This window comes from Limulus polyphemus, unplaced genomic scaffold (genome assembly GCF_000517525.1).
Source record: "Limulus polyphemus unplaced genomic scaffold, Limulus_polyphemus-2.1.2 Scaffold1548, whole genome shotgun sequence".
Classification (NCBI taxonomy): Eukaryota; Metazoa; Arthropoda; class Merostomata; order Xiphosura; family Limulidae; genus Limulus; species Limulus polyphemus.
Window position 1 is genome coordinate 128,460 of NW_013667158.1, and position 7,351 is coordinate 135,810.

The following is a 7,351-nucleotide window of genomic DNA, read 5'->3' on the forward strand; positions in this document are numbered from 1 at the left end:
TATGTAAGGTTTACTGTAGTCTTTTGGTCAAGGAAGTGGCTAGGTTCCTTTTACTCTAGTTACCTATAGATCTAGTTTATCCACTTATAGTATCACGTGTGCTTTCTCATGGAAACGATTACTCTAAAGTAGAATATACTTTGTAAAGGTGGGCAGCGATTTTTTCCACTGATGAGCCAGGTGGTATCTTGATGTATCATCATTTACATGTATATATATTTTTTAAAATGTGAACTACCAATAGTGAAGCAGGTAATGCATTCTTCCTGAGAAAAATAGCATCGTAGAACTGTGTACGTAATGCTGTTTTTTTTTCATTCTGGGACAGTTCTTCTCAACAAAGACCTTTGGATGCTCTTGGAAATATATCCACCATCTTACACTCATTAATTTTTTTATTGTTTTGGACCAGTCTCTTTCTTTTCACAATCACAAGAACTCAGTTTAACTCTTTTGAACCTCTCATTATTTGCGGTATCTACCGACCTTGTTGAAGATAAGTTTTCTGGAAGTATCACACGAATATCATCATATATTTATTTTATTTTTCAAAATACCCGTTGAATTAATCAACTTTGTGATTGCGATAAATGTTTCAAGTATAATATACTTGTCATAAAACAATGCACGTACTTAACTTTTCATTGACTAGTGGAAATCTAAGTGCTACCACAGTTCTTGATAAGAATAATAAATGTATATCAATATTTCTCCAAAAATCTTTCGTATTGCTACTTCTAATTTGGATTATCTAAATAACAATTTTAGAGGACGGTTTTGAGAAAATCTTAAACTTTGAAAATTTAAAATCTAAAGAGGAAAAATAATCTGGTTTTTCTAATAGTCCATCAATTCATCAATATTATTGAAATGTGATTTTTAACACACAGGTTTATATCACAAAGTAGTAGAAGACCATACTGTGGTATTGATCGAGGTACACTGGTATCCAAAAGTGTCTGCAAAAATGCACATGCAGGAAATCAAACATCGGCATCAAAGATCTTGAGTATTTATCAAGTTGACCAGCTTATAACTTTTCACTGTGACTTCAACGGGCTGTTGGGGTGAAAAGAAAGATTTTCAAATATATCCACATTGGAAAGAGACAGCGAAAAATTATTGGATATAGCACTTTCAAATAAGACATAGTATCAAGGTGTGGTATCCAATAACCCAAAGCTACGTCCATAACCGGCTATTTGAAATAATGTACCAACTTACACCAATTATCTAAAGACACAGGGCCAAAGTGATAGAAGCTTCTAACTATCGCTGTACGTAACCTTTGCATAAGTAACACTATTAGCATATGTGTTACATGACGTGTACAACCTTTTGACATTTGGGTAATGAAAATGTCAAAAGTCATAACTACACAAGAGTTTATAAAAATTACCTGAATAAATATATAGTCTAAACTATTTAAGGAAGAAACAAATTAGTAGCTCTGAAAGTTGCTAATAATGAGATGAAGCAAAAGAGTGTTTAGCTTCTTCATGAAGCTGATAACATCACTGGATAACTTGTAAATAGTCCAAATGGAAGGAAGATGGGCGAGTCTGGCTTCTTTCTAAAGGGTTCGCTAAGAAACCTAAAATAGGGCATCAACTTCAACTAATGTCCAAGCCAGACATACACAATATTATCTTTGGGATGTATCTGATACCGTTATCAGCAAACTACAAATGGGGCAGAGTTCGTAGTCCTAAATCCAAATCTTAACTATTCACTTGTTTTTGGTTTGTATCACTGAAGTTTTGACAGACTGTGAAGGAGGATTAAGTATGGTACATGACCTTTTCACCATCTGTATCTAGATCTATAGGCTACTTTATTTTATTTTGGTAGTTATCTATGCACTAGTGACTCGCATACTGTCATTTGTATCTAATAATAATATCAATGGATGTCACACATAGAGAAAAATAGATACAATTGACTTTGTTAATATAAATACTACAGTTTGGTTTGTTTTGAATTTCACACAAAGCTACATGAAAGCTATCTGCAATAGCCATCCCTAATTTAGCAGTGAAAGATTAGAAGGAAGGCAGGTAGTCATCACCACCCACCGTCAACTCTTTTACCAACAAGTAGTGGTATTGACCCTCACATTATAATACACCCACAACTAAAAGGTTGAGCATGTTTGCCGGGACAGGGATTGAAACACCCAACCCTCAGATTGAGAGTCAAGTGCTCTAACCACGTGGCTGAAATACTACAGAAAAGCCTATACAATAAATAATGTTCCTGTGCTATTTTATAGGAAAATAGATACACGTTTTCTTTTCAGACATTACCAGAAAGGAAGACAAATATTAAGATAAAAATAACCTTTTATTTGTGTATTGCTATTCACAAACTTATTATTCCTTTAGAAAACTGTTCTTAATTTTTCTTAAGGAACTTACAGAAGACTATTGAACAACGTGATGAATATAATGATGAATAAGCTTATTGGACACATATTTAAGAAATTCTAATGCAGAATGCACTATGAAATTTTGGACTTTTTTGAGACTAGGTACGAGCAAAGTTAAGTCAAGCAGACTGGCCTGTTCTCTAACATCATAAATGTTTTAAGGTCTGTATAATCTCAAGCTACTTTAAGAAGTTTCTATTTTGTCACACATTAGGCTTTACACATATATGACCCTCTTCCAAGTTTTCGTTTGATAACTTTCAACATGATTTCTTTAGCAAATTTGAAGTTACAGGATAAGCTTATAAATCTAACAAATGTTACTACCCATAGAACAGTGCCACTGAGGTACAGTTTTGGTTTGAATATTTTAAGATTTTGAGACTAAGTGAAACTAAGTTGTTTTTTAAGATTTCAGACTTGGTGAACAAATTTTATTTTAGACTTTGTAAACCTAATAAGTTAGGTTTTTTGCTGGTTTTTTTATTGGGGTTTGATGTATTTACAATGAAGGTTACATGAATCGTCAGTAGTACACATTTGGGTAATCACAGAGATAAAGTAGAGTAGAGAAATCATGTTATAATGTTTTTTTTGGCCACAGACTAAAGCTTTTTATCACTTTCAATCTACGAGTCTTCAGAGACTAATTTCTTCATCTTACAAAACAAGGACACAAACAGAAGCTTTAACCATTTTAATATTTTATTAGGCTAAAAGACTTCCCATCACATAATTTTCCCCAATATAATACAGTTATGCTACATTTAGGAAGCTTAGCATCATTAAAGACTTTTACATCATGAAGGCCTCATCGTTAACATGCAGTATAAACTATATATCACAAAGAACTCTGTAAACATAATTATTCATAAAGTTACAGAGCATCTTACAAACTTATACTTCACTTTATGTTAATCCTGTAATAATCAGTCTTTACAAGACCTTTTTATAAAACATCACAGTCACCTATAATCCATACTTCTTTCTTTAATAGACATCACTGTCGTGTTCTAACATTGAGAGAGAAATATGTACTTATTTAGATAAGACAAATAACCAACCATCAGAACTTAAATCAGTGAAATAACGAGAACACAAACTTGAAAATTCAAAGTAATTATGGAAAAACAAATTACAGGTGTACATAAAGGTTATTCTTAAAAATTCAAAGAAATTATTTGTCAAGGACAATTGAATAAAAGAAAAACAAAACACAAGCTTGAAGGTAAACTGACACCTGGCCCGTACCAATTCATGCCAGGATTTCAGTTATCAGGTGCTCACCTGTGATTTAGATGATTCACAGATTTATTGCTATTGTGATACTATGTAGCTTATTTGCTAAACTGACTGAGAAGTCTAAAAGCTCACAGAAGTTTAGCACAAGCCAATCAACTAATAAGTGTAAAAGATCAGTGTTGCTTAACCCATTCACGGTGGCTGGGACATATATTTTTCCAGTGCACTGTGAAATATACATTAACAGCCTCAGTGAAAGGGTTAAACTGAGAATAACTTTTAAAAGTTGAATATTGAAGATCACAGTGACCTTTACATATTTGAGAAAATGCTAATTACAACTTAATCAAGCTTCATAAAACATGAAATAGTACATTCAAATAATCTCATGTTGTCTCAGTGATAAACAGAAGCCTTATGCAATGATAAGCAAATAATTTTCAAAATGTGAAAAAAAGTAAAAAAGTAACCAAAATATGACATAAATTGCATTTGCTTTTCTGTCAAGTATTGGTTAAAGTTAAAGATAGTACTACAAATAAAATATGAAAAAAATTTAGTCTTTACAACTTTTGTTGTTGTTTGCTTAGTATTAAAAAAAAAAAAGAGTAAAATTTAATATTATAAATAAGAGTTTACTCATCAAAAGGTAAAAATATTTTAATTTGTTTGATTTAATTTCTTTATTTTCTATTTTTCTGGGATTAGTATTAAATCGACCTTCAGAATATGATTAAATGTCTCAATACAATACATAGTACAATTAATTATGGTTTTCTACTTTAAGGCCTATTAAAATAGCTGAAGAGTTTGATTTTGCTACTCTAAAATGACTTATAAAAACATTAGTTTTTAATTAGAAGTACTTAAAATTCTTCAACAAAATTACAAAAATTAACAACATTCAAGTCAACTAACTATACAGCTCTCTCAGGGAAATAGAAAATAAAGAAATTACATCAAATAAATTAAGATATTTTTACCTTTTGGTAAGTAAACTCTTATATATAATATTAAATGTTACTTTTTTTTTAATACTAAGCAAACAATAACAAAAGTTGTAAGGACTAAATGTATGCATATTTTATTTGTAGTATTGTCATTAACAGAAAAGCAAATATAATTTATGGCTTATAAACAAAATTCACAGTTACACAAATGGCATATTGGATATTATGTAATATAATTTCCAAAAGACAAAATCAACTTTCTGAATGTCACCAAGTCTTGGCTTTTCTAATATTTCTTTTAATTTACTTTTATAATCACAGCTTAAGAGAGTTTGTTTGACTTTCAAAATATTACAGTTTCTAATCTGTTTAAAAAACAGATAATCAAACAATGCAAATCAGTGGCTATGGTACTATTAAGTATTGATACATACTATAAAACTTCTGGTTTATAAAGAGAATGAACTAAGAAACCACTAACATTCAACTACAGTAAAATATATTTGAAAAAAAAAGATGTTCCTTTTATGAATATCAAATGATAGTATCAATTACAAGCCCATGACCATCTGTAGTTGCTGAAAGGATCAGAAAATATGAATTTTCTAGTTTACTAAGTCCCTTTCTCTTTTGATAAAACATCTGAAGTAATTAGTTATTGTATTTATTAACAAAACAAACATTTCTTGTTGTTTTTAAGGCTTTGGGATGGGAGAAATCTTTTTAAAGACTGGCTAACAGCCTGAGCAGCAAATGATGAAGAACTCAGCATAAAAGTCTGAAACACACTCTTCAACAGCAGACGAAAAGAAACTAGTCAACAAACACTATCTTCTACGTGTTGGTTCTTGTCCCATTTTAAACCATTCATTGCAGGGGTGTAAATGCTAGAAATCATGAGAAATGTATTAGCCCTAACTTAAATTCTACTAACCCAACTATTTGATTTTAACTATAATGACTAAACTATTAGACATTGCATATACTTACATATATATATTTATTTATTAGAATGTGTTCTTTCATAGAATTAAAAAACTAATAAATAACTATTAAATAAAAGATAATATGATTTACAGCAGTGTAAGTGACAAAGATATAAAATTTATACACACATTAATTAGTCTACATATGTGATACAATGGTATTCCTAATGTATTAACAGCATGATTTACTTCAGAAGATATAAAACCTAAACTCGCTGGGTGGGGTATTCAGTCTATATATGACAAAAATTAAAAGAACCACAAACAGTACAACATTCCAAACACCTCTCTTTTCAGATACATCTAGAAAAAAGGTTGCAAGGTTCAGATAGATGGTCTAAGTTATTTTGCCTAAACACAGCTGTTTCATCTCCTATTAAAAAACTTTGCATTAAAATATAAATATTCCAACCTCAATGAAAATTAATCACTTAGAAAGTATTATAAATGACGGATTTGCTTATCATTTATACACAGGCTACTGATCTCACACAAATTTCAGTGATAGTATATATTAAATAATTTGAAAAAAAATACAACAGATTTTTGTAACCTATTTATAATGGAGTTCGACCTTATGTACATTTCACTCAAGCATAACTGCACTAGCCCGAGTGTAATAAATGTGTAATTCACAGTAGCTCGAAAACTTTTAGTCTTGAGTATCATACTAGTATACTTTTAAATCCCTAATACGACTTTACCTTTGATACAGTCTTTCAGATGATTCACTACCTACTTCTGAAACTGCAAACTATTACCTGTGTTTGTATTAAATTTTCACTGCCTACACTGTACCAGTATTCAAAGATGGATCCTATATTTATAGTTAAAACAGTTCATTTAAAGTCTGAAAATTATGTGATCAATATTTTTGCCAAATTATCTTCATCAGGTCCACACATCTTTTTTTTTTTGCTTACAGTATTTTAACACTTTTTTTTGTACTTACAGAGTTTACCACACAATAGTTATATTTGTTTGCTATTCAAATCATTTAAAGTTTCTTATTCAGGCCTAGTATTGTTATTCACTAATGAAAAATTATTTATTTCAAGAATGCTCAAGAACAAAGTCAACACTGTTTCCTTTAAAAGAATAGTATTATAACTTAAACACTTTTTTCAGTGTAATCTTACAAGATAAGTCCCACTTCCATCACCTTCGACCACAACTGACTACATGGAAATGCTGATAAAGTTAACTAACATAAGATGAGGTACAATACCTTGCACAAGTTTTAGAATACCTCATTTTCACTACAGCAAAACCAAAGCTCACCTTCACTCCTTTTTTTGTTGTCCAAAATCTAACAATTCCCAAAACTATGTCAACACCTTGTAAAATTGCCCATGCTAAATAAATAGGGAACACAGAAACAAGAATAAAAAAAAATGTTCCCAACACATTTATACGATAAAACTATAATAATTTTTTTCGACATGATGATATAATCTTTCAAACCTTAATAACATAAAAGACAAGATTAACTCCAAAATAATTACTTTTCCATAAATTGTTTCGGAATCTCAAAATATACAAGTATATACACTTAAATTGCCACAAAAAAAAATCTGTGTATAAAATCAATTTTTGAAAACCATATAACATATAAAATTACTTAAACCCATCCAAACTTTTCAACCACAGAACTGCTGAGATTAAATTAACCTTGCTTTTTAAAACAAATAAAGTGTACAGTTTGGAAATAAAATAAAACATGGACAGTTTGACAGTCAATCTCT